The following is a 23,660-nucleotide window of genomic DNA, read 5'->3' as shown; positions in this document are numbered from 1 at the left end:
CTGAACTGTTCACCCAGCGTGCAGAAGAAGCCCGCCAGCTGGCACGACTTCACATCCACCGCCAGCAAGTGACCGATATGACGCGCTATAACTCGCATCGCCGGGAGGTAAAGTACAGCCCAGGTGATCACGTCTTGGTCTGGACGCCAATCCGCCGCCCAGGCCTTTCAGAAAAGCTACTGCACCGCTATTTCGGACCTTACAAGGTGCTGCGACGTCTCAGCGATATAAACTACGAGGTTATTCCAGACGGGACTGTGCGAACTAGGCGCCAACCGCGAAGTGAAACAGTTCATGTGGTGCGAATGAAACCGTACTTTTCGCGCTAGTCCACCCGGCAGCCGGTGATGCGTGCCTTGCTACAGTGTGATTACTTTTCTGCTGAACAAGTGAATGCCAGTCTCTTTTTTTTCTGGCATAGGACTGCCACTTTTGTGTCGTATACGATAATGACTTCAAACTCTTTTTGATTCAGTTTTCGACCACGTTGTTCCCCCGCCGGTGTTTAGTAATGCGCTGTCCCATTATCGCCTTTTGTGTATTCGAGGCATCGAGCCGATGCCTCTTTTTGGAGAGGGGAGTATTGCCACATGCAGTGGCGCAATGCGAGTCGCACCAGCCCGTGCTCTCCTAGTCTCGAAGCAGGATCGCGAGCGCTCTGAGGCGAAGGGGTCGCGTGAGCACGCGCTGAGATGTCGAGGAGAAGAAAAAAATTCACCCGCATTTCCCCGAAGGGGAGCATGGGGAAGTGCGAATGCACGGGTGATGCTATGAGGGGGAGTTATGTTGAACTGTGTTGGCATTCGCCCGTTAGTTGCATTTTACACCCCGCGTGATCAAGTGGGGATTCACACACCCCGCTCGACTGAACTGCCGCGTGGCGCGCTGAAGAGCGCGCGACAGCAGGCGAGCGAAGGGGAGAGAAGGCGAGAGCGCACGACGTCACGTGCCGTACCTATTTGTGTTGTCGTTGTACTTGATTGCTAGAGCGGATCTCAGCTTTGAAATTTCGTGTCAGTACTCCTTTAAGCGGGTGCATTAGCCCTTCTCACGCCCGATTCCTGGCCAATCCCCCACGTGGGTATGTGCCATGTCAGCGGCCAGGCAGCGCGCGCCCATCTCCCCCCGTTGCCAAGGAAGACGAGGAGAGCCCTTCTCACGCCCGATTCCTCGCCAATCCCCCACGTGGGTATGTGCCATGTCAGCGGCCAGGCAGCGCGCGCCCATCTCCCCCCGTTGCCAAGGAAGACGAGGAGAGCCCTTCTCACGCCCGATTCCTGGCCAATCCCCCACGTGGGTATGTGCCATGTCAGCGGCCAGGCAGCGCGCGCCCATCTCCCCCCGTTGCCAAGGAAGACGAGGAGAGCCCTTCTCACGCCCGATTCCTGGCCAATCCGCCACGTGGGTATGTGCCATGTCAGCGGCCAGGCAGCGCGCGCCCATCTCCCCCCGTTGCCAAGGAAGACAAGGAGATTCCTGGCCAATCCCCCACGTGGGTATGTGCCATGTCAGCGGCCAGGCAGCGCGCGCCCATCTCCCCCCGTTGCCAAGGAAGACGAGGAGCGCGCGCACCCACAGCTGTTGCTATGTGGACGGACGGCGGTCACCTGAATTCAGGGTCACTTATAAAGTGCATTCGCACTTAAAAGAAGTGGAGGATCACGCGGGCGCAGTTGGGCAGTGCTTCGCAACGTGAACGCCACGCTGGTTCTTTTTGTCTTGTTTTGGGCACAAGTTCGCCCCTAATAAACGTCTTTTGGTTAATTGCATTCGTTTGTCCGTGACAATTGTGCGACCCTCTTGCTTTTTCTGTGTTTATTTTTGCTTATGATACACGGGCTAATGGCATTGCGATGGCCCATTATTTTTGATGAAAATAAGAATGCTGATGCTCACAATCTGAATGAGCATTAGCCAGAACTTTCATAATCAGCTACAGCATTACTGGAACCCAGCTTCGGTAATGCAACTTCGTCATCATCCTTGTTGCTGTGAGCACGCTGGAATGTAAGCGTGGAAATTCTACAATGTCTGGCGTGACACCTTTTTGGGCACCGGTTTGATGTTGGCATAAATTAGAAGGCTGTGCTACACATATTGAATTCCTTCGTTCTATCGCGTATCGCATTCGCATATCGCATTCCTTCCTTTTATCTAGTGTATACAGCTGAAGAACGTCTCCAGATGGCCCTGGCTGAACCGATACGTGCAGATGTAACTGTCGCAAATAATAAAATAGTTCAATTTATTGTCCGCTTTTTTAATGACTGTCATATGCAATACACATTAAGTCTTCGACATGGTGAAAAAAGCGCACTAAAACGAGGACACAAGAAAAAGGCGGTGACACGGGACGAGCGCTAGACATCAACTAAGGCTTTATTCACAAGAAAGGCTATATATACACACATACAAATGCGCAGAAACGCAAAAAGATACACAGGGCGCAGCTTTCACAGAACATGATATTGACGCTGTATTGTGCTTTGCCTGAAAATGTAAAAAATGTGTTGGACAGGGGACCTAAGTTTTGCACCGAGGTCAATGAAAGTCCTATAGAACTGCTTTCTGTAGTAAGGAATGTCGCTAATGGAGTTCTGCCAGACGAACAAAACCGGGTTCTTTCAGAAGGTGCCGACTGCCTTATGTCTAGAAAACCGAGCAGCAACGCTAACCTCCAAGTTCGGGAATCCGTAAACTTTTTGAAGAATAATAACTTAGCGCTCATGGTGTCTGATAAAGAGGGTGGATTTGTAGTGCTCCCCAAGGGTGACTTTTCTGAGAAAGCACAGCAAGCTATAACGAAGAATTTTATTTCAGTTAAGTGCTCAAAGAAACAATTAAGGAATAAGGTGAATAAGGAATAAGGTGCTCTCTGTGATGAGATTAACTTGAAAAGCCTGAAGAAAACCATCGCTGGTGCGAAAAAAGACTTCTTAGATGTGTTCTTTTCAGCAAAAACGCACAAAGAGGGGATTCCATTCAGGGCGATTGTGACGGAGAAGGATTCATGGCAAGGAACCCTCTCTAGATTTTTGCTAAGGCATCTTAAGCTGCTTAAGGTGAATGACCCTTACCTCGTGCCTAACTCAGACAGTGTTTTGAACGTTATTACAGAGTACGAATATCCTCAGCAGCCGCTGCATGCCTTTTCTATAGACGTTGTAGACCTGTTCTACTCAATCCCACGAAGTGAACTTTTTTGTGCCGTTCGTGAAAGCATCGACGACTTTGGCCCTGTTGCCTTCCAGAATTCTATTGGTTTTAATATTGACAATTTTATGGAACTATTACGATTTTACCTGTCCTCTACAACAGTTGCTTTTAATGACACACCCTTTCTTCAAAAGGAAGGGATTTGTATTGGTTCTTGTATTGCCCCAATTTTAAGTGATCTGTTTTTATCCTTTTGTGACAAGCGTATTCACACGTGCCTTGACACAGTCTGCGGTGCAAAGGTTTTAAACGTCTTTCGGTATGTAGACCTGGTAATGTTGAAGGATGTGCGTGCTGAGGATTTCACTGAAACCGTGAGCCAAGTTCTAGGCGTTTTTAATTCATGTGGCAAAGGGCTCAAATTCACTTTTGAGTTACCTGAAGAGGGATGCCTTCAGTTCCTCGATTTAAGCATCTTTTACCATGACGGTCAGGTGTGCTGGAGATACCAACCCAGGTCCAAAAAACCAGTCCTTTACTACGATTCGGCCCATTCCAAAATTGTGAAAAGGGGTATTGCCAAAAATTGCATACGCGCTGCTCTCAAAAAGTCGTGTTGTCACCAGGTGGCATGCAGCCTTCAGCACCAAGCTCGACGCTTGAGCAATGCTGGTTTTCCAGCAGAATTGCTGGCTTCCATAGCTGGAAGCTTGATAAAAGAAGCAAATTCAGAGAACCAGCCCAGAGCCAATCAACACGAACGCTTGAAGGTGCGGCCCGTGATCGTGCCGTACGTGCACAACCTGTCCCACCGGCTCAAAAAAGTGGCGGGAAGGTGCGGCACCCAGGTTGTCTTTTCGGCCCCAGGAAAGCTTGCACGCATGTGCAAAGCCGTGAATAATGAAGCTGGGAAGGCTGCCTGCACAACTAAGCACGCTACACGCTTTATGGAATGTAAAGTAGGTGTGGTACAGGATCCCACTAGATTGTGGAAGATGCTACGTCGGCCAGACGGGACGCTGCATTAATGATAGACTGAGAGAGCACCGCGCAGCCGTAAACTCATTGGTGGGGGGAGGACATTTGGCAGATCACTGCCGGCGGTGCACCTGCACGCCTGACTTTCATAATACCCGCGTCCTGAGCAGCTTTAGAACGCAACTACAAAGGGAAATCTTTGAGGCGTTTTGTATTTTCAGGGAAAAAAAAAGATGACTGCGTGAGCACTCCGTCGCTGGCCTTGCACACAAAGGAGAAAGCCTATCTACAGCGTCAATATCATGTTCTGCGAAAGCTGCGCCCTGTGTATCTTTTTGAGTTTCTGCGCATTTGTATGTGTGTATATATAGCCTTTCTTGTGAATAAAGCCTTAGTTGATGTCTAGCGCTCGTCCCGTGTCACCGCCTTTTTCTTGTGTCCTCGTTTTAGTGCGCTTTTTTCACCATGTCGAAGTCCTATCACCAACTAGCCCAAATTTCTGCCCTGAATACATTAAGTGTCTGAATACTCTACATTAGCGATTGATAGTCTCATGCTAGGCAGTCTGATTCACCTGCAATAGTTATGTTTGGCAGCTGTTTCAAAATTAACCACTATGATTGAACTAATGAGGGGCAATAACAATTCATAGGTGCACTCAAATTAATCTACTTTTCAAGGGAGACGTATATCCTTCATCGACTTCGCCTTCCACAAAATACATGATGGTCCCATCGCGACCCAAGAAAGCGCATATGTGTGTTACCTCAACATGCTTCCTAGGCGGTTTCTGTTGACCGACAGATTTCTGGCCGAAACCGCAGGCATTTCAGGCAAAACCGCCTGCAGGCGGGGTGGTCCTGATAATTGGGCGTGAACAGAAGTGGTAGTTTCCGTTCATTGGCGAAGGCACCCAGGGAAGGACAGAATAATTTTTCTTAACGCCCCACCACACGGGTGCCCATCTCACATGAACGAAGTTTACTCCTCCCCCACCTCCTCTGTGCAGGTATATACATGGAAATAAGGGTTGGCAGTCGAGAAAACCTCGGAAAGCAAAGGGGAGGATGTGGTAGATCATTGAAACAGATTAAGAATTTGGAAAGAAAGAAAGAAAGTGAAGAAAAAATGCCAGCCAGGTGGGATCCGAACCCACGACCTGTATTCGCACCAGACCGGTATTCTGGAGGTCGTGGGTTCGGATCCCACCTGGCTGGCATTTTTTCTTCACTTTCTTTCTTTCTTTCCAAATTCTTAATCTGTTTCAATGATCTACCACATCCTCCCCTTTGCTTTCCGAGGTTTTCTCGACTGCCAACCCTTATTTCTGTGTTATTTTCAACGAGCCCCTCATTTCCTATTCTGATTCGGTATATACATGGGCCATATGAGAGCAGAGGTGCAAGTATACGCAATTAAACAACGTCGCTGATTCACCGAATTTAAGAAATGTGTCATGCAAAGCATCAAATATATTCTCGAAAATTTGAGATGGCGTGTTTCAGCGATCGAAGGAGCATGCACCCATCGCACACACCCATACAGGAGATTTCTGCACCTACATTCGGGATTACCTTTCGGCTTCGCCTTGTCCTCCTCTAGAAAACCACCTTATTGTGCAAATAAAGTTACCATTATTATTATTATTAGTTGGCGGTTGTTCTATCTCTGACAGCACCCGTAAACAAGAGCCTAGTTATACGCTAGGCATGGTAAAATGGTTCGTACATTTGTTTGTTTTTAATTTACGAATCATATACGATTAAAAGGAGCCGATCTGCCCAGACATGTCTCGCGTAACATGATATGACCGGTTGACGGCGAGTTCAAATCGGCAGCAACCACTACGGACATGTAGAGAAGGTGTCCTCGAAGATAGGCGGCGGCGGCTTTATTCCGTATTGTCGGCAGTCTTCGCAAGCTAAGTCTTCGCAAGCAACGAAGTGACACAGCAGACACTAAGGCGTGTTAGAGTGAACCTTTTTAAATCAGCCCCACACGACTGACGCTCTCCCATTATACCGAAACTGAATTTGGCGCCTCAGCCCGACGTCTTCTTTTTGCTTATAATTTCATTTATTTTTCTTCGTCAAGCATGAATACTTCAACAGAACTAATAAAAGCGTACAAACTCGTAAAGAAACTCAGTTATTGCCATAAAAGTTGCCTAATTTTAGCTTAGCGCCCTAAATTTGTGCCTCATTTTCAAAAAAAAAATTGTTAGCCATATCTTCAACTACTGATCTGGCAACTACAGCGTGGCATCATGGCAGCATTCATGTTTAGCATGGATACGGTGGCTAGAACAACGTTATTAGAACAACTCAGTTTCACAGCTTCCCATAGGCGCCCATTATCCGGCGCGGCCGCATAGCGTGTCGCGGGCGCTAGGGGCGCTGTAGGCATGCTTTGCTCCGCACTCCGCGCGTCGTCTGCTACACCGGAGGGAACGCTGTGCGGCGCGACCGTGTTACCGCTCGCATTTCAAAGCGTTTCGCTGACCATAGTTTCGCTTTGCTAACGGAACAGTTCGTGCCAAAGCAGCAGTTTCTTCGTATACATGCATTTCATTGCTGCTGCGCCCGTTTCCATCTGGTGGAATTACGTGTCTAAACTACATCTATAGCTACCGTCGCCAGTACATTCTTATGTGGGCATAGGCGGCCTCGCGCGAGCATAACTGTAAAAAAAAACCCTTCAAAGAAAACGTAGATACAGTAAAACTTTTTCAAAGCACAGTGCTCGTTTCTGATGCCGCATAGTCATGCGCCGTTTACCGAACAGACTGGTCTATCCGATTTCGGTGTTTTTTCCTTTCCCATTCCCGTGAATCTTATTTGAAGATAACATGGTGAGAATAATAATACTGAGAAAGTAATAATGGCAAATACAGAAGGAACATATATTTTCTTGCACATCCAGAATAGTATTGCATCGTTCCCTGAGCAAGAAAGGCAGCTCAAAGCAGCTTAGCTTTTTTTCTTGCATTTTGAACTTTTTCCGTGACAAGCAGTTCACAGTTCTTCTTTTGAGAAAAGAAGTGCATGCGCATCAAACAATAGCATTTGATTATCTCTGCGGTGAGGAATTCATGGTGCTCATTACAACCAATTGCAGGCAGTGCAGTCGCATGAAGCCTGTCTAATACAATCCAGAAAATATCCCCGAACACTGCCGACGTTTCAAGTGTATCGTGCACAACCTCTTCTACTTCCTTAATTAATGCGTACAGCCGAAATGAGGCCTCTCGAAGGCATCCTGGCTTGAATGACCTCAACTCAGTCAGGCGCCTCTGGTTGAGCTGTGTTTCCTTGGAGTTGAACTTATCGGGAGAAGCTGGGAGCAACGCACAGCATTCTTCGCACGCTATTGTTTTCGTAATTTTCTTGTGCACATAACCGGCTAGGTAGTATACTACCATCTCATGTGCTCCATCTTTTTGGTACCCATGATCCCGTTCGTCACAGCAAACGTCCTCGGTACGGTAGCTTTTGCTTTGAGTGACTTCAGTGCTGTCAGGAATGCCAGGAGGCCTCTCCACACGAGCCACTCGAACAAGACGCACTTTCCGCCGATGCTTCCAAGCCGATTTCGTTCCGCTTTTTCGGTGATTTTCGCGTGCATGTCGTCATTCTTGGCTTAGATATGTGCTCCGGCAAGCCAGGAAAGAGACGCGGCAACGCTCCTGGCCCTAACTTCCAGTTACCTCGGGGAATTAAAATCTCCTGGCCCTTTACAACATGCTTGAAATACTTTACAATGTCTTGCTCTTCCAAATGTCTCTCACATACCTTGAATTTTTTCGTGAGGCGCCTGTCCTTGCGGTGCAGCATTTGTTCCCATTGTTTAAACTCCGTGGCCTTTCGTGGTGGTGTAAAAAAATGACGATTTGCGGCGTCATTTCTGTAGCCACTCGTACATCCCGGCGGAAAACACGAAGGCATTTCCACTACAAAAAAGCAAACATTCGGAAACCGGATAATTCAGGCGCACGTGTGTGCACGGAGCTAGAACATATAGGAGAGGAAACGCCCATTGCGGCCGGCGCAATCGAGCGACCAAATAATGTCACAATGATAACTACGGCCACCTACAGAGCTCCGCAGCTGCGGCGGCGAACGATTTGACAGCAGCACCTGGTTGAATGTATTTAAATCAATACTCTTGTTTGCAGCATTCGCCACAAGGCGTGAATCGATATGCGCTCGAGCTGCTGCGCGACGCGGGGACGGAACGCGCGTTTATCTCAGACGTAGCGAGCGCGCGCACGCGTGCGCGCGTCATAATTTGGCCGGTGCACTCAAACTCGCTTCGAGCACATCGCACGCGAGATAAGGCCGTGCGTTTACAGGTTTTACATTTTTTTTGCGTTTACAGGTTTGTATTTTGATTTTGGGCTTGGTGCTCGCGCAAGATTGCTTACGCGTTCAAAGAAAATGCCCCTTTAATTCGCTCGTACCGGCCGGTTTAAATTTGCCAGAAAATTAATCGCGAAGACAGGCTCTTCAGCCTACGTTAGCGCAGAAGAGCGCGCACACTCTCGCTTCAGCCACGGAATGTTTCGGCGGCCCGGCGAAATGCCGACGCGATGTCGCGGCCGGGTTGGACTGGGCGAACGCGAACAGAACGCGCGCCTGCCGTGGCGATGACCGCGCACTTCCTTCCCTTGCCGCCAGATGCCGAAGACTTGACGCTCGCCAAGTGCTTGTGACGTTATCAGGCTGCCCCAGGAACCTTTGTTTCCCCTCCTATTTTATTCTTGCTCCGTGCGTGGGGGGAACGAAATCGCTTCGAACGACGCGCGCCCGCCAAAGCGCCCGCCTGTCCGCGCGCCCGAGCAGGAGCAGGTGAAGCAAAGCGTGACTGCAGCGCCACTAGTTCGCGTGACCGCCACCACGGCCGCCTCGGGAGCGGAGCTGTGAAACTGAATTGTTCTAAAAACGTTGGGCTAGAAGGGGGAGGTGTGAGCATCGGAGCGCCGGCGGGCCAACAGCAATTCATGACGATGCGGCGGCGCTGCTGTCGATTCCGAGGCGGCTCCGGCTGTCCCGATCCGCACGCCTCGCGCGGATTATTTTTAAAACTGTCCGCACGCCTCGCGCGGATAACTTTTAAAACTGTCCGCACGCCTCGCGCGGATAACTTTTAAAATTGTCCGCACGCCTCGAGCCCGAATGCAGCCAATGCAGCGCCGTGTGCCGAGTTTCTTTTCCCGGGTGATATTATGGACGCCCCAGTTTCTTCCGCACTCAACTTGGATGCTATCCGCGTGTTACGTTGTCATGGCTGGTTACTTTAGTGTTCGCTAGTACGACGATTTTCTTACTTTAAACTAAGTGCAGCGTCGGTCTGCTAACGCTCGGCTTCGCGTTATGTGCTGTCCTGAGCCAGCCAGCTCACGGGTGAAGCCGGCGTGCTAAGCCCTCGTCGGAGAAACGGCGACCACGACGACACCGACCCATCTCCTGAAGAATCGAGGACGAAGTTTGCCATCGCTAGTTCTGCACTTCCTAGCCACGTTGCAACAATGTGCCAGAGATCACCACACGAACAAATGCCGTGCTGTGATATGGCGAATACTGTGAGGTGAAGATGATTGTGTGCATCGGGGTGTAGTGCTCGATGTACTGCCACATTCGTCTTGTGATTGCGGTGACGGCGTAAACTTTGTAAATGAGAGCAAAAAAGACCGAAGTTCCTCCAGTTGCTAGTGGCCTTGGTGCTCTATCCTCATTTTCACAGCGAGCCTTCTCTGACCGTAACACCTTCCCTCGTGGTGGTGTACAGCCATTGCTACTATTTCTCAGGCCCACTTTGTGTTGCACACAGAAGTAGCCATTCCACTGAGAGGAGGGGGAATCACCCCCGCAACCTCACCCACCCAGACGTCGTCACCTGTACTCGTACTCTTAGACGTATGTTGTGCTGTCAATGCTGTAAGCATTGTACGACCGAAGATAACGTGTATGCTAGTTCAATCAACACAGTGAAGCACCTGAAGTAGCTTGGTGATGCTTTGAGTTTGTCAGCATATCCATGGTCGCTGTTCAAGATCTGTATACAGGTATTTGCAAGAGCACAGCCTGAATGCTTGTAACCACTTTGCCGACCACATTTTCCCTTCGCCTTATGTGAATCCTTGCCAAGTTGCCGCCGTCAGGTTCTGTTATTTTCTTTAGCTCAAAAATCTCTGCCCTCTAACGTCCTGCTCTCTGCCTTGCGCTGTTTCCAGGAGGAGGAAGCTCCTCTCACACAAATGCAGTCTTGACCGGCCGACCTATTGCCGAGGAGGGTGCTGATAATCCACTGTGGGACCAAGGCCATTCTTGGCAGTGTGTGCAGTGAAGGTAGTCTATTGGTTGTTGACCTGTGTGAGAGACTGCTGATAGCACTGCACCGTTCCCGCTATGATTACTCTTCACTGTCCTTTCCTTTACAGCCTTTCCTAACCTTTCGCTCACTTTCTTCTCAATCCCATTTAGGTCTCCCTTTTTTACTCTAAAAGGCAACCTGTAAATGAAGAAAAACATTCGTAGGGGGAGTAGAAAAAACTTGCAAGCCAAAAAGTGCTCAACAAAAGTCGTTACGCAACAACGGTAGGGGTTTTCAATTATCAGTCCTGGACTCTCTACGAACTCCCCGAGAGGGAATCTGGCATTTCTTGCTCACATGTATTCCTGTGGTGTGGAGAATCTTGTGACTACCCGTCGACAACGGGTGAAATGTCACTGTAAAGACCCAGTATATGGTTCAGGAATTAAGTCAACTTAAAGCATATAGATGAGACTAAATCTTTGTCACTCGAAAAATCTTGCATATTCTTCACATTTGGCCTCATGTTAGCTCCTTCTGCACAGGCAGGCTTAGTGAAACTATGTATGAACTCGCTGCACATTGGCTCCAGGGTACCATTTTCGGTTGAATAGCCTGCTGAAAAATACCGAACACTTTCCAATATCAACTTCAGGTTAGTTGTAGTGCAGTGGGAAAGTTTGTCGTGCACTCAGAAGCCATAATGTTTTTCATGGCTAAAGCTATGGCTACGTGATAAATCCAACATGTGTAACATGAGTTGTTAGACCAGCGACCTTCTTTATGTTTATTCCCCTCTCTTCGTTTCTGTTGCACCGATTCCATCCAAAAAGCACCCTTTAAATGTCTGCACAGTTTCACCTAAAAACTAGACCATAAGCTACAGTTGAGGCTAACATCAACCACCCGGAGTTATCGTCTGTGGGTGAAAAGGTGAGGAGCATGATCCAGAAAAAAAATGAAAACAATATGATGCTGTTTGGGCAAAAGGTTTATTGTGCTCAATTTCTTTCGGAAAAAAGTTACTAGCGAGTGAAAGTGGATTTCAGATTAGTTTATCTTCAGCATTTCTTTCAGTAAAGTTTTACTAAGCCTGCTCTCATTTCACAAGCTGACATCACAAGCACGGTGAGTTAGGCAACAGCACTGCCTCGACATTAAAATTTTATCATGTAAGGTGTTTCAACTGTGGCGATTCCGGCACTCAATAAAATGCAACAATAATGTGTTTAACAATCACGCATATGACTCCACATTACTACCCCTCCCTTTGCATAATACCACCAGAAGCTAATGCATTCTACCTGCCCTTGACATGAATGAAAACAATTTCCGGGCACCTTTCTCTGGCACTGATGTCACCTATTTCCCTTTTCATTACAAAATTATGAACAAGGTAATGGCCCTTTTATAGCAACCTGAAATGAAATTTTGTGTTTACTTTTTCCTTTGTGCTGAGTGAAGAGTGGTGTTACTAAGGTACCTATTTCGAAAGCAGCCCAGTTCTCATCTTCCTTGCCCCTGTGAAGAATAAAGGCGATTTAAAGGACTACTGACATGAAATTTCCAATTTGAGCAACTATGCAAATAGCTTCTTGTGTATGTAATCTTTCAGAAGTTGGAACTTTACTGTTTCATAAAAAAAATTTCAAGCTTCGCACGTATTCAAAAGGCAAAACGGTGCAAAAAAAAGGCAGAACACCAACCCAAGAAAAGGAAATTGATAAACACCACAACACGAGCGAGTACATATCATGAAACACTTGCACTGCCTATGGTCTAACAAGATTGGCCCAGTTCAGTCTCGTAGGAAGAACTGAACCTTATGAGTAACTACTCTTTTAGTGTGTGTGCCGTCTCATGCACTCATAATACAAAAGATTAACGGATACATCCTCTCTGGAAAGAACTTTCAAAGGCACACACTGTGATGACTGTGATATAATTCCCCTTCTCAAGAGTGAATGTATACACTGGTGGCACAGGTTGGAATTATCAGCTTTTGAAATGTTTGCTTTTGGCTCTAGCTCCTCTATTACCATATAGAGTATATTGAACAGAAAAATTAGGACCGACGCATGATGCACGCACACAGAATTTTTAACTAGGGGTCAACACATGTCGCATCATGTGACAAAATATACAACAGTGGCAGTGTGTTTGTTCCAGGGGCGGATCCAGGCTTTTTCTGAGAGGGGGGTCAGCTCCTATCAGTGCTGATGATGATGATGAGCAGGAGTAGGAGAAGCCTTATTTATTCACTGAAATTTCGGGAAAGCAAAAACACAAGGAATACAAGTCATCAATTCACCTTTTTCTGCAACCTGAGTGGTCATCTTCTTGGAGGTTTAAATTCAAAAATTAAGGGAGGGGTCACGACATCCGGACCCCCCCTCTGGATCCGCAAATGGTTGGTTCTGCACAACAGGAAAAAACAGCATGGCTGGAATAATGACAAAGGAAAGACGTAACACACCAAGAACTCGTGTGATGAAATGCTTGCCAGTGCCCTCTTTGGCATCATAGCAGATCCTGAGTTGTGTACAGTTTCGCTGAGAAGCTTTGTATATCCAAGCCCACATATTGCACATGTGCTAGAACCATTAAGCAGTCTTTCCGGGTCCCCCACCTCACCCTGTCTCGTGAAGCTGCATCTATGGTCCGAAATGCACAAACCCCTTCCCTTCTTGCCCAGCCTCGTGTCCACTATACAAATGTAATCCTCCTACCCCACTTGACCGACAACCAACTGCCTTCACACCCCACCAGTACTACCCCGCTTCTGGGGGTGCCATCCACTATACCTGCCGCCACACGCTTCCTGGGAAGACTGGCTGAGCGCGGATCATGGTGTGGACGTGAAGTCGATGCAAGAACTTCTGGTGGTCATGGCATTCGGGTTAGTGAGGAACTCTGTGAGATTTGCAGACTGGCCGCCTTCTAATGAAGATTAGGAGACGGCCAGGCAACCTGGACTATGGCTGCCTATATAGTACAGATTTCTCTCTCTCTCTCTCGGCATGAATAGTACATTTATAATGCTTTAACGCGCTCATAATAGCAGTGCATACAATGTGCCGCTACCTAGCAAGAATGTGGCAATGATGTGTGTTGTTTAAATGCATCAGACTCGCTTCTCACAACAGCAGTTTCCACAAAAGCGAGTGCTTTAAAATGGAGCGCTTGTAATTTCGAACTAAATTTTTATAGGCAAGAAGTCGACTGATTTTTCACACGCAGTGTTTTCGAAGGGTCTTTGACGCCTCATCACATGTAGCACAGCTATGAGGGGGCCAGCTAGTGGGTAAACCATAATGCTCACAATAAAAAAAACGGGCACATTAAAGGACAGCAAACAGCGCTAGTTTTTTTTTTCCATTAGTTGTTTTTATTTTGTGCTGTGAGCGTTATTCTACGTACCCTCGTGTTGTTTTCAAAACCAATGCATGAACACTTGATTCAGTATCGCTTTGGCACTGTGCCTGTTCCTCTAGCCTGAAAACTAATACGCGCAGTAGCAAGCAAGCACCAGCTGAACAATACTAAGCACTCAAGGTCTGCACAGAATATACCACACACGCATGCTCAGGTTATCAGTCCCGTGCGATAATCGCGTTTTTTTCCCCTTCAATGTTACGCAGGTAGCAGCTACGTTGAAAGAAAGAACCTCGGGCGATAAACAAACGCCAAGGCGACCGTAGCTGACTAGTGCAACCGCGCATTGCTTGCAACGGCTGCCTGCAGCAATCGCTGCCCGTGCAAGCAAGCATCGAACTCAGCCGCCGAATGCGCCGACATGAAGGGCGATAGCGCAGAGAACGCACCCTGCACTCGGCCCCACCTCATTCGCGCATTTACCATGTGCTACGCCGTCACCGCAATCACAAGACGAATATGGTAGTACGTCGAGCTCTACGCCCCGATGCACACAATCATCTTCACCTCACAGTATTCGCCATATCGCAGCACGGCATTTGTTCGTGTGGTGATCTCTGGCACATTGCTGCAACGTGCTGCAACGTGGCTTGTAGGATAGGAAGTGCAGAACTAGCGATGGCAAACTTCGTCCTCGATTCTTCAGGAGATGGGTCGGTGTCGTCGTGGTCGCCGTTTCTCCGACGAGGGCTTAGCACGCCGGCTTCAGTCGTGAGCTGGCTGGCTCAGGACAGCACACAACGCGAAGCCGAGCGTTAGCAGACCGACGCTGCACTTGGTTTAAGTAAGGAAATCATCGTACTAGCGAACACTAAAGTAACCAGCCATGACAACGTAACACGTGGATAGCATCCAAGTTGAGTGCGGAAGAAACTGGGGCGTCCATAATATCACCCGGAAAAAGAAACTCGGCACACGGCGCTGCATTGGCTGCATTCGGGCTCGAGGCGTGCGGACAATTTTAAAAGTTATCCGCGCGAGGCGTGCGGACAGTTTTAAAAATAATCCGCGCGAGGCGTGCGGATAGGGACACCCGGCGGCTCTGAAGACCTGCCCTTCAGGAGAGGAATTAACCAACCTTTTGGGCGGGTGAGGAGCATCGCTAGGCGGATGTGACGTCACGTTTGCTCGCAGCGTTCCCGCGCGGTATGTTTACATTTTTCCGAGTGCTGCCTACACGACGTGCGTGCCGTAGCGATTCAAGTAGGCAAGAATTCATAAACTGGCGATGGTTGTCGCCCTGTCAGTCGTCGTTCAACAGCTCCAGCATCTTCTGGCACTACAGCTTTGCAGTTATCTGTGGGCGTTCAACTGTCCACCATCGGCCGACCAGGTGAGTGTTTTTTGGCGGGTTTGCAATCAGTTCGCATATCTCCTACTGCAAAGCTTGCTTTCTGCTCGCGGCAGTTATATTAGCGACGTTTACGAAATTCTTTACGGCGCGTTCTCACCGTCTTGCATTATTGTTGCTGTTTATGCTGCTCTGTTCGCGTCTGTCGGCGATCTCGAGCTGTTGACGGTTTGTTGCACGGCGCGGAAACTCGCTCGCATTGCAAACCCGTCTCGCCCATGACGTTTCCTTGTCTCTTTAATGTGGCGTCATTAACATCACTTGTTTTCCTCGACGCTTTTTCTAGACAACGTGCCTTGTGCTAACCGATCTTAATATTGTAACGAAAATGAACTTGCAGTACGATCTGTTGGTGAAGTTAGGAGCGTGACAGGTCCCTGTTGGCAAGGTTTTCGTGTGTGCGTGTGGTTCGTGAGGGCGTTGTAACACGCTACTTTGGCCTGTTGCACTCGTTGCTGCATCCAGCACTTTTGCTGCCAGGAGTGCCTGCCAAGGGATGCTTACGTCGTTATGTGTTTTCATCTTTAATAGTGGGGCCAATCGGCGTTCAATAACCGATGGAAATTCAGCGGGAACGACCCGGATAACCCAGAGCACTGCTTGTGTGGTCTTCGCTTTCGTTTGCCCTTTTTTTAGTCATCCTAGAATTGTTTCTTTACTGCTGCCTCAACGGTGCTTCATTCCTCATGTTCCATTTCTTTCTCTTGCAGCATCTCCTGACTGCAGTCACGGTGCCCCTGGCCTGCCTGCAGCACTCATCCTGCCATTCTAGTGGGAACTGCCATTCTAGTGCAGGCCACTTGTCACAACCAAACGGGTTCCCGACTTTTCCTGGCTTCTATTTGATGGTATACTTTAGATCCACCAGTGCGTTCTCACTCCGTGTACATTTCAAGCGAGGGTTTACAGTAACACGGTAGTTGATAGCCATGAAGACAGCAGCGTGTACTAAAAATCAAGTTTAGTTATTTATGCCAATGTCAAAAAACCAACCTGGTCTATGCATCCATTCCAGCCTGACATTTTCAAATACAAGTCTTTCAGTAATTAGTGAAACAATGAAGAGGTAGGGATAGCTCATGCACTGCTTAATTACTACCTTCATTTTTTTACTATTGAAAATTTATGGATGATGCTATATGTACCACCTAGTGAAGTCCCATTAGAAATTGTTATATGCACTACCGATATAGCACAATCTATGAGGTGGGCTGGCGTGACGTTCGTGCAAACAGCACCGTACGTGGTTTCCATCACGACAAAGTTTGCACTGTAGTCTTGGGCGTGTAATGGGTTATGGCTGACCACAGGGCCGTTTACAGTGCTTTCCAGCTTCCAGTGGAGGCAGGAACATAAATTACGTGGTCGGCCAGGGCACAGTACATGGTGTTAGTCAACACCATAGATATACCGTGCCTCGGATGCCCGCGTCATATATATAAATATATTTTATAATTTTACTTTTGAGTTTTGTGTAAGCAAGGATGTATCTAGTGCCCCTATGCTGTCTATCCTTGGTTTTTGTAAACACTAAGTAATATCGCACGGTAGCTTTATTCATCGTAATGAGATTTCTCAGGTGCCAGATTGCTCAGATCTCACATGGTTTCCTATGGCTGCAGGGATGTACAATGTCTTGGGTTCTGTTCTTGGCTGCCGGGGCTGCATTGAATTTATAAAGCCAAAAAAATTAACCTTCTGTACATGATGTCTTGGTTTACGCTAAAGATCCTTGAGTGAGAGGTCTACCACACTGCCCTGTGCCTCATAGTGCGAAGTGACCTCAGTTTACTCGATTATGATGTCTTCTTAATGCCTTCTCATGTAAACTCTTGAGTGCAAACGGGAGAAGGTGCACCTACCTCGCCTTGAGCTGTTAGACTAAGTTGCCTCTTTCGCACGACATCTAAGCTGTGTGAGAAAGCCATACAGGGCTAAAAATGTTGTAAGAAATGCCTCTTACGTGAGGCAGATCATTCATAATGTTTAAAAAAAGCGTGTCACATTATTTTGCAGTGCACTTTTTAAACGTTTGACACCCCTCCTACTGTTCTGCTTTTATTGTTAATAAAGGCACTTTGCATATGTGGACACAGGAAAATGAAGCAGAAAGACATATAGATAATTTTTTCAGCTGCACAGTGTCGCAGGCTATGCACCTGATGCAATGCTGTTTGTTCATCACGGTTTGCACTGTGCTTTGAAACAGTTTGTTACCAAGGTCCAAAGATTCACTTGGCTATTTCATGTCAGGAATGATACAAAGGGATCATCTGTGGCAGCAATGCCCAACTTATTCTTGTCATTTTGTAATTTATGAGAGCTGCTGCAGCCAAGCATTCTATGGTATATTTATGAACTAGAAAATACATGGAAAAGGCAGTCTCTAAGCTGGAGGGAAACTATCTAGTAGCCTATGCATTTAGTTTAAATAGTGGCGTGTTGCCCAACTGCTGGGCAACCGCATTAAGTTTATGCCGTGCTTGTGATTTGCTCAAGTATGTGAACTAGTCTTTGGCATTTACGTGTTGATAAAAGAATTCCGTGCTATCTTCATTCATTCACTGCAACTCATTTGTGCTCATGGGGAGCATTCGGAATATGACCCTTAGCATGATAAAAATCAGAATACGCTTTACTCAGTTGGACTCAAGATATACCTGATCATGACACGTCTACTCCTGAATGCTTAAATACCTGATCACATAACAAAATGGCCAACTTAACAAGCTGCAGGAAAAGAAGCAGCCCCATTCCTTCACCATAAAATAAAAAGAAGACAAGAAGAAACCATTTTACATTTGCAAAAGGTCCAGGCGAGGCTGTTGTTTCTTACGCTTTCAAGAATACATTAATACTGTTGTTGTTTTACAATATAAAGTGAATTTTCCTTACACTACTCCTCGACTTCAGTTGTTTTCCTTTCTGGGTGACCTATGAGACCAACGGTGCAATGTAATTAACAGTATGGCTATGTTGGTTGTAAACATGATAGAAAAGGAGCACAAAAATTTGCATGGCAAAACTCGGGACTTTTGTTGTGTTGTTTTTCATTTATAGTTAATTTTGTTTTGTCCTATGGCACAATGCAATTCTCGAAACCAGCTTTCCTCAGAAACTTATTGAGCACAATTTTTCATACTAGGCAACATTACATGCAATGGCTGCACAACACTTTCTGCCTGAATATAAATGTGGCTAAAAAATGTCTTTGTTATTTTGAAGCAGGCAGTTTTCATTGCCAGTCAGACAAAATGGGGCCAGATGCCATCTGTGCAGAACCGCATGTGACCGCACCATGGGAGGAGGAGGACAAACATTTTATTGAGCCTTTAAAGGCCCCTTAGGGGACGTGGTGACCAGCGTACCGGTGTCCGCAGCAGCCCTCGCCGTGACCACCCGTTGGGTAGACAGGTCGGAGCTGCCCAGTGCCTCAGCCCAGTGCCCATCGTCTGCTAAGAGAGGATAGGGGTTGTGGGGACAGTTCCAAAGAAGATGGTCCAGTGTTTCCACTGCTCCGCAGGCCGTGCAGTTGGTGGAGGGGTAGACGGAAGGATAAATACGGTGCAGGTGGTAGCGACATGGGAGGGTATGGGTTTGCACCAGTCGCCATAGCCGTTCTTCCCTGTTGGATAAATCCGCGTGTGCGGGGGGGGGAGCTGGCGGCGTGAGAGGCGGTAATGTGCCGTAATGTCTTCGAAGGTCAGGAGACTGTCCCGAGCTGATAGGGCTCCGTGAAAGGGTTCGAGGCTAGGGCCTGCTCGGACGGTGAGCTCTCGAGCGGCCCTATGTGCTGCCTCATTTCCCCCCACGCCCATGTGAGCCAGAGTCCAGATCAGCTTTATTTGTATGGTAGGAGGATTTTTGAGGAGAATTCCGAGCGCCAGGGGTGAGATCATGCCTCTGGCGTAATTTCGAATGGCCGTTTTCGAATCCGAGATGATAGTGATAGGGGGCGGCCTATGTGTAAGGGCTAGCGCGATAGGTGACCGGTAAAAAACGCAAAGGCTCATGGGTACGTTGTCTGCTCCAGCTACTTCCGGTTCGAGATCTCGCCTGGCCTCCCAAACGCCGGCGGCTTTCACGCGCGTGGGTGCGTGTTGTTTATTTGTCACAGAGTGCTAACCTTTCAGAGAAGCCCCTAGTAGAATTCATTGTTGTTACACATTGAATGTGCAATGCATGAGCGTTTTTTTTTTCAGTGGAAACAGATAAACAACAAGCACAAGCGCGCGTGAAAGCCATCGGCGTATGGGAGGCCAGGAGAGCTCTTGAACCGGAAGTAACAGAACTCCGTGGGAGCAGACAATGCACCCATGAGCATTTGCGCTTTTTACCGGTCACCTATTGCCGCCTCTTCGGCCTCAGCAGGTCAGTTGGTGCGGTCTGTTAGGGATTTAAGAAAAGGAGTGTTGGGATGGTTGATTACTACTGCGACAGCGTATGCATCCTGCCATCGATAGCAAGCTGCGTCCACGTAAACTGTAGTGGGATGGACGGGGTATTTCTCTGTAAGTGCTTGTGCTCGTAGTTCCCTACGCTGCTTGTTGAAAACAGGGTGATATTGTGCGGTAAAGGGTGGATAGTGAGGGAGCCATGAATGTCGGCTGGTACCGGGAGCCTGTCATCACAGAGGATAGGGGCTTTAAGGTTAAGAGTAACAAGGAGAGTGTGACCGGTGGGGGTGGATGAGAGCCTATTTAGCTGACCGATAAGGTGGGCTTCAATGAGTTCCTCCGCAGTATTGTAAATGCCGAGTTTCTCGAGTCTGGCAGTGGTAGTGCTCTGAGGGATTTGTAGTGCCGCTTTTTAGGTCTTTCGAATGAGGCAGTTGACTTTAGAGAGTTCGGTACGCGAGGGCAAGAGATACGGGAGGGAGTAAGTGAGAAGGCTGAGCCCAAATGCCTGTATCAGCCGGATACGCTCCGTTTCTTTGAGCCCCTTGTTGCGGGCAGCAATCCTGCGGATGACGGCGATCGTCTGATTCACCTGAGAAGTCAGCTGTGCTAGGTACTTAATGTTTGCGCAATTGCGCTGTATGCAGAGCCCAAGTATTTTCAGGACTTCCACTTGGGGAACATCCCTACCATCAATCCGGACCTCAATGGTGGGTGTCTGGGCTGGGTTGCCGGTTGATTTGGCGGGGAGGATTAAAAGCTCAGATTTTTCAGGTGAGCATCCAAGCCCAACTTGCGCGGCGGCGGTAACTAAGTCAGCTCCCTGTTAGAGAACCTCCTCGATTTGAAAGTTGCTGCCTCTGGTGGTCCACAGTGTAATATTATCGGCGTATATGCTGTGGAGTAAGTGAGGGATCGCGGCGAGCTTACTGGGAAGGTGGATTAGGGCAATGTTAAATAGGAGTGGGGATAATACTGCGCCTTGAGGCGTGCCAATGGTTGGGAAATGGATAGTGTCGGATTGTAGGTCACCGAGCTGAATAACAGCCGTGCAGTTCGAAAGGAAGTTACGGATATAGTTGTATGTGCGGCGACCCGGAGTGAAAGTGGCAACGTTACACAAAATAGCCTGGTGTGATACGCGATCAAAGCTTTCTAAAGATCAAGTGCCAAAATGGCTCAATTATCTACCTTTGAAGGGGCAGCGATAATTCCGTGTTTTAATTGCAGGAGTACATCTTCGGTTTCCGCACCATGGGAAGTGTTGTCCAGTTTTTTGCAAATCGCTTGTTAGCCCTACGGGAACCGCAGCACGTGTAGTGACTGCCATAATCTTTGTCTCAGCCTTATAAATTGACGTAAACCTTTTTCCTCCTTACTTAAAACAGATTACCTTTTTTGTTGTTTGATCCTGTTTACAGCAAGCACTTTTTTGTAGAGAAAAGGAACTGCCACCTGAAGAAAACCACCTCTGCTTCAAAAATGCAGTGATCAAGATTAGTATCATACTACAATGAGAACATATAAATGTTAAAATGTAAAGAATCAGCCATATACACAAATAACTAATGAAGTGTGCGCTGCACAAATTGGTTTTCAATACATAAACAAAGGAGTGCTTCAAAGAGAAAGGGCAAGAAAAAGGGCAGGGGTGTTTTCTGGCCTGTTTCACTACAACCTAAAATGATGCTTTGGCTCTCGGGAAGATTAAGTACACTATTTATATGGTACTAGGAAGTGTCCAAGCAGCATTTCTGACTCGCCCCGTCTTTCTACGAGCATTACTGACAGTTTCTCTCTTGTTGATCGAAGAAAGAAGTGAAACGCGCTGAAAGAATCAAATCTGCATTCGCACCGTTCAGTTGCATGGTCTGGCTCATTAACAAGGAACCACACGACAAACAAACGTGCTCACACGTCAGCTCAGAGTTGCGTATCGAGAAATTCTGGGCGAGCTAGAGAAGCTTGCCAGGTCTTGTACTTAAACATCAGTAAAGCATGCATTATGCGACAAACCAACGACGACAGAAATAGCTACCTTCATACTGGGCAAGTGTTCGAACCACTGTGGCGTGTTAACGCTGCGATCAGAAAGTTGCCACGCCAGCTTGACAGCCCTAACGCGAATCGTGTGTGTCATTCCGGCCCACAATTGAAGACTTCCGCGTTATTACCGTGATTTGTGGCAGCCAGATTGGTGGGATTGACCTATGGATGATCGGTCAGAAGCAGTGACAAGCAGCCATGTTGACCCTCCGAACGCTTGAAAGTATGTGTAAACATATAAAAAAGTGTTTCTGACTGCACCTAGATAATGCTATATCGGTGGTGGGTATAGCACTTCATAGGTTGTATTCACTGGTGTGGCCCACAAGTGGGCGACCCTGTGTGTGCGCCGCCATGTATGTGCCGCAGCATCTGTGATACGTCGGACTCCATGAGATTGCGGTAATGGACCTTTTTCTATTAGCAATCTGTACATGTGCGGGCTGGTAATCCGCCATTCTAGGCAGTCGTCTTGGGCAAAACAAACAAAAGGGTGCCCCCTCCACTTGTTGCTGGGGTAGCAGCTATGCTTTCTAGTGATGCACGTTTTTATTTCTTCTTTTTCGACAGCATGTGGTGATTTGTGCGCGCACACAAAGGGTTTCAAAGAAAGCGGTGAAGACTTGAGGTTGACCACGGTACGAGCACATGGCTACCAGCAAGGGTGTGAGCGGTGCAAGCATGGCACAACTCGGGAGATGGCATCACGTGCACTGGCTTCATTTAATATAAATATAGAATATAAATATAAATCGGCGTGTGTATAAAGCATTTCTTCGAAAGCAATATTTGGTTTTTGTTTTCAACTGTGCATTAAACGGCACTTGTGTCAACATCGGTAGTCGCAGGCGACTGCATCGTTGCCTCTGGCATGCCGTGTCGCTTTCGTTCATAGCCGCAGTTTCACTCTACAGTGATGCAAAGTTCTTGAGGACAAGGAGAGCACCACCACGTAATTTGAGTGCAATTAATAGGTCTTCTCTTAATACTAAGGCCGACAATCGGGTTGAAGTGGTGCAGATGATATGCACCGAGGTTTTCTTTTTTCTGCGAGGTGTGGGCACAATGCGCAGGCACAGACGTGGTGGTTTCCAGTGTTGTCGGGTGAAGAAATCTCCCTCTGAAATTTTCAGTGAATACTATCTATTGGGTTGCAGTCCAGTATTTCTGAAAGGTTCACTGCTATTGTGACAAATGTTTTAGAGCAGTCTTGGTCGCTAAGATGGTAGTCATGAGAAGCTGAATCACTGTTCCAGAGGAGGCTGGAACAACTGCGCTATTGCTCCGCTTGTTCCCAGGCTTGGGTTGCGACATCAGTGTCCTCACAGCACCACACCTAGCTTGCTCATCCCAGAGCTTGCAGTCTCCTCCTGATGCATTTTTCTTGCTCTTTGCTCCGCCTCCTTTCCATCTTGAGGTTCGTGCTTAAATACTCTCATCATGTCTTTGCAGCACCTGCTGACTGGGCTCTAGCCTGTGCCTGCTGGTGAAGAGAAGTTTGCTGTGAGACGAGGGTCTTGACGAGCACGTAACTCCTGTTGTTAAAGTGAAGCTTTCAGGACCTCACTGATTGCATTCAATGTGGCTACATAATGCACTGCAGGAAAGCTAACTTTACACAGTGAGTTTCACAAAGCGATGAGGATGATAAGCAAAAGCACATCAAGCACCTCAAGAAAAAACGCTTTCCATGGTCATAATGGAACCAGTGTCCCTTGCATTATGAAACCATTGTCTGTCAGACTGCGCCCTTCTGATACGGTCGAATCAGTTTAGATTTTGGACTTTGACTCAAGTCGCAAGAGAGAGAGAGAGAATAAACTTTAATTAAATGCGCCAAATGCTTCAGAGAGGTGTCCTCATTCCAGGATGCCTTGAGCTCAAGCCGCGTTGACAGTCCTTTTGATCAGGCGCAGCTGACCTTCGAGGCCGGAGCTGGCCAGAAAGCTTCGAGTTAGAAAGGAACATCAGTTTTTGATCAAAAA

The 23,660-nt window shown here is 47.6% G+C and overlaps 1 long non-coding RNA gene across 1 annotated transcript; it reads left to right on the top strand.

The window, feature by feature from the left end:
• Positions 1-15,094: 15,094 nt before the first annotated feature.
• On the top strand, positions 15,095-23,342 carry LOC144158115 (uncharacterized). The gene is made up of 3 exons (XR_013319941.1): positions 15,095-15,214; positions 15,943-16,080; positions 23,128-23,342. It is a non-coding gene; the product is annotated as an uncharacterized LOC144158115 (long non-coding RNA).
• Positions 23,343-23,660: the final 318 nt, after the last annotated feature.

This window comes from Haemaphysalis longicornis, unplaced genomic scaffold, assembly GCF_048455015.1.
Source record: "Haemaphysalis longicornis isolate Haplotype H1 unplaced genomic scaffold, Haemaphysalis longicornis Haplotype H1 scaffold_10, whole genome shotgun sequence".
Classification (NCBI taxonomy): Eukaryota; Metazoa; Arthropoda; class Arachnida; order Ixodida; family Ixodidae; genus Haemaphysalis; species Haemaphysalis longicornis.
This window is presented reverse-complemented; position numbering and strand designations above follow the sequence as displayed.